Here is a 5,195-nt window from a genome sequence, read left to right on the forward strand (position 1 = left end):
CAAAGCTATTTGAATCAAATGAAAGTCAAATGCATTCTACAAATCTATTTGAATCAAATGGAAGTAAAAAACAATCGAACAAAGCCAATTGAATCCAATGAAAGTCAAACACATTCAAACAAAGCTTTTTGAATCAAATGAAAGTCAAATGCATTCAACAAAGCTAATTGAATCAAATGAAAGTCAAAAACATCTAAAAAAATCTAATTAAATCAAATGAAAGTCAAACACAATAAAAAAAAAGCGAATTAAATCAAATGAAAGTCAAACACATTCAAACAAAGCTATTTGAATTAAATGAAGGTCAAATGCATTCTACAAAGCTAATTGAATCAAATGAAAGTCAAACACATTTGAACAAAGCCAATTGAATCAAATAAAAGTCAAATGCATTCAACAAAGCTCATTGAATCAAATGAAAGAAAAAACAACTAAAAAAATCTAATTAAATCAAATGAAAGTCAAACACATTCAGACAAAGCTATTTGAATCAAATGAAAGTCAAATGCATTCTACAAATCTAATTGAATCAAATGAAAGTAAAAAGCATTTGAACAAAGCCAATTGAATCAAATGAAAGTCAAACACATTCAAACAAACCTATCTGAATCAAATGAAAGTCAAACACATTCAAACAGTGCTAATTGAATAAAATGAAAGTCAAACACATTTAAAAAGAGCTTTTTGAATCAAATGAAGGTTAAATGCATTTAAGAAAGCTAATTGAATCAAATGAAAGTCAAACACATTCAAAAAGAGCTTTTTGAATCAAATGAAGGTCAAATGCATTTAAGAAAGCTAATTGAATCATATGAAAGTCAAAGATATTCAAACAGAGCTAATTGAATCAAATGAAAGTCAAACACATTCAAACTAAGCTAATTGAATCAAATGTAAGTCAAACACATTCAAACAGAGCTTTATGAATCAAATAAAACTCAAATGCATTCAACAAAGCTAATTGAATCAAACGAAAAGTCAAAAACATCTAAATAAATCTAATTAAATCAAATGAAAGTCAAACACATTCAGACAAAGCTATTTGAATCAAATGAAAATCAAATGCATTCTACAAATCTAATTGATTCAAATGAAAGTAAAAAACATCTAAAAAATTCAAATTAAATCAATAAAAGGTCAAACACATTGAAACAAAACTATTTGAATCAAGTGAAAGTCAAAAGCATTCTATAAATCTAATTGAATTAAATGAAAGTCAAACACATTCAAATAAAGCTAATTGAATCAAATGAAAGTAAAACACATTCAAACAAACCTAATTGAATCAAATGAAAGTCAAAGATATTCAAACAGAGCTAATTGAATCAAATGAAAATCAAACACATTCAAACAAAGCTAATTGAATCAAATGTAAGTCAAACACATTCAAACAGAGCTTTTTGAATCAAATGAAAGTCAAATGCATTTAACAAAGCTAATTGAATGAAATGAAAGTCAAAAACATCTAAAAAACCTAATTAAATCAAATGAAAGTCAAACACATTCATACAAAGCTATTTGAATCGAATGAAAGTCAAATGCATTCTACAAATCTAATTGAATCAAATGGAAGTAAAAAACATTCGAACAAAGCCAAATGAATCCAATGAAAGTCAAACACATTCTAACAAAGCTAATTGAATCAAATGAAAGTCAAATGCATGTAAAAAAAATCTAATTAAATCAAATGAAAGTCAAACAGAATAAAAAAAGGTAATTAAATCAAATGAAAGTCAAAAACATGTAAAAAAATCTAATTAAATCAAATGTAAGTCAAACATAATAAAAAAAAGCTAATTAAATCAAATGAAAGTCAAACATAGTCAAACAAGGCTATTTGAATTAAATGAAAGTCAAATGCAATCTACAAAGCTAATTGAATCAAATGAAAGTTAAACGCATTCAAAAAAACCTAATAGAATCAAATGAAAGACGAACACATTCAAGCAGAGCTAATTGAATCAAATGAAAGTCAAATGCATTCTATAAAGCTAATTGAATCAAATGAAAGTCAAACACAGTTAAACAAAGCTAATTGAATCAAATTATCGTAAAACACATTCAAACAAACCTAATAGAATCAAATGAAAGTCAAACACATTCAAACAGAGCTAATTGAATCAAATGAAAGTCAAACACATTCAAACACAGCTATTTGAATCAATTGAAAGTCAAATGCTTTCTACAAAGCTAATTGAATCAAATGAAAGTAAAAAACATTCCAAAAAAGCCAATTGAATCAAATGAAAGTCAAACTCATTCAAACAAACCTAATTGAATCAAATAAAAGTCAAACACATTTAAACAAAGCTAATTGAATCAAATCAAAGTCAAACACATTCAAACAAAGCTGATTAGATCAAATGTAAGTCAAACACATTCAAACAGAGCTTTTTCAATCAAATTAAAGTCAAATGCATTCAACAAAGCTAATTGAATCAAAAGAAAGTCAAAAACATTTAAAAAAATCTAATTAAATCAAATGAAAGACAAACACATTCAGACAAAGCTATTTGAATCAAATGAAATTCAAATGCATTCTACGAATCTAATTGAATCAAATGAAAGTAAAAACATCTAAAAAATTCAAATTAAATCAATAAAAGGTCAAACACATTCAAACAAAACTATTTGAATCAAATGAAAGTCAAACACTTTCAAACAAAGCTAATTGAATCAAATGAAAGTAAAGCACATTCAAACAAACCTAATTGAATCAAATGAAAGTCAAAGACATTCAAACAGAGCTAATTGAATCAAATTAAAGTGAAACACATTCAAACAAAGCTAATTGAATCAAATGTAAGTCAAACACATTCAAACAGAGCTTTTTGAATCAAATGAAAGTCAAATGCATTCAACAAAGCTAATTGAATCAAATGAAATTAAAAAAAAAAATCTAAAAAAAGCATAATTAAATCAAATGAAAGTCAAACACATTCAAACAAAGCTATTTGAATCAAATGAAAGTCAAAAAAATCTAAAAAAACCTAATTAAATCAAATGAAAGTCAAACACATTCAAACAAAGCTATTTGAACCAAATGAAAGTCAAATGCATTCTACAAATCTATTTGAATCAAATGGAAGTAAAAAACAATCGAACAAAGCCAATTGAATCCAATGAAAGTCAAACACATTCAAACAAAGCGTTTTGAATCAAATGAAAGTCAAATGCATTCAACAAAGCTAATTGAATCAAATGAAAGTGAAAAACATCTAAAAAAAGCTAATTAAATCAAATGAAAGTCAAACACAATAAAAAAAAGCTAATTAAATCAAATGAAAGTCAAACACATTCAAACAAAGCTATTTGAATTAAATGAAAGTCAAATGCAATTTACAAAGCTAATTGAATAAAATGAAAGTTAAACACATTCAAACAAACCTAATAGAATCAAATGAAAGACAAACACATTCAAACAGAGCTAATTGAGCCAAATGAAAGTCAAACCCATTCAAAATCATCTTTTTGAATCAAATGAAGGTCAAATGCATTCTACAAAGCTAATTGAATCAAATGAAAGTCAAACACATTTGAACAAAGCCAATTGAATCAAATGAAAGTCAAATGCATTCAACAAAGCTCATTGAATCAAATGAAAGTAAAAAACAACTAAAAAAATCTAATTAAATCAAATGAAAGTCAAACACATTCAGACAAAGCTATTTGAATCAAATGAAAGTCAAATGCATTCTACAAATCTAATTGAATCAAATGAAAGTAAAAAACATTTGAACAAAGCCAATTGAATCAAATGAAAGTCAAACACATTCAAACAAACCTATCTGAATCAAATGAAACTCAAACACATTCAAACAATTCTAATTGAATATAATGAAAGTCAAACACATTGAAAAAGAGCTTTTTGAATCAAATGAAGGTCAAATGCATTGAAAAAAGCTAATTGAATCAAATGAAAGTCAAACACATTCAAACAAAGCTAATTGAATCGAATGTAAGTCAAACACATTCAAATAGAGCTTTTTGAATCAAATGAAAGTCAAATGCATTCAACAAATCTAATTGAATCAAATGAAAGTCAAAAACATCTAAAAAAACCTAATTAAATCAAATGAAAGTCAAACACATTCAAACAAAGCTATTTATGTCAAATGAAAGTCAAATGCATTCTACAAAGCTAATTGAATCAAATGAAAGTCAAACACATTCAAACAAAGCTAATTGAATCAAATGTAAGTCAAACACATTCAAACAGAGCTTTTTGAATCAAATAAAACTCAAATGCATTCAACAAAGATAATTGAATCAAACGAAAGTCAAAAACATCTAAAAAAAATCTAATTAAATCAAATGTAAGTCAAACACATTCAAATAGAGCTTTTTGAATCAAATAAAAATCAAATGCATTCTACAAATCTAATTGACTCAAATGAAAATAAAAAACATCTAAAAAATTCAAATTAAATCAATAAAAGGTCAAACACATTCAAGCAAAACTATTTGAATCAAGTGAAAGTCAAAAGCATTCTATAAATCTAATTGAATTAAATGAAAGTCAAACACATTCAGACAAAGCTAATTGAATCAAATGAAAGTAGAACACATTCAAACAAACCTAATTGAATCAAATGAAAGTCAAAGATATTCAAACAGAGCTAATTGAATCAAATGAAAGTCAAACACATTCAAACAAAGCTAATTAAATTAAATGTAAGTCAATCACATTCAAACAGAGCTTTTTGAATCAAATGAAAGTCAAATGCATTTAACAAAGCTAATAGAATGAAATGAAAGTCAAAAAAATCTAAAAAACCTAATTAAATCAAATGAAAGTCAAACACATTCAGACAAAGCTATTTGAATCAAATGAAAGTCAAATGCATTCAATAAATCTAATTGACTCAAATGAAAGTAAAAAACATCTAAAAAATTCAAATTAAATCAATAAAAGGTCAAACACATTCAAACAAACCTAATTGAATCAAATGAAAGTCAAACACATTCAAAAAGAGCTTTTGAATCAAATGAAAGTCAAATGCAATTACAAATAATAAAATAAATGAAAGTCAAACACATTCAAACAAAAAAATAAATCAAATGAAAGTCAAAAACAACTAAAAAAAACCTAATTAAATCAAATGAAAGTCAAACACATTCAAACAAAGCTATTGGAATCTAATGAAAGTCAAATGCATTCTACAAAGCTTATTGAATCAAATGAAAGTAAAAAA

The sequence above is a fragment of the Chenopodium quinoa genome, unplaced genomic scaffold (assembly GCF_001683475.1).
Source record: "Chenopodium quinoa cultivar QQ74 unplaced genomic scaffold, ASM168347v1, whole genome shotgun sequence".
NCBI lineage: Eukaryota > Viridiplantae > Streptophyta > Magnoliopsida > Caryophyllales > Amaranthaceae > Chenopodium > Chenopodium quinoa.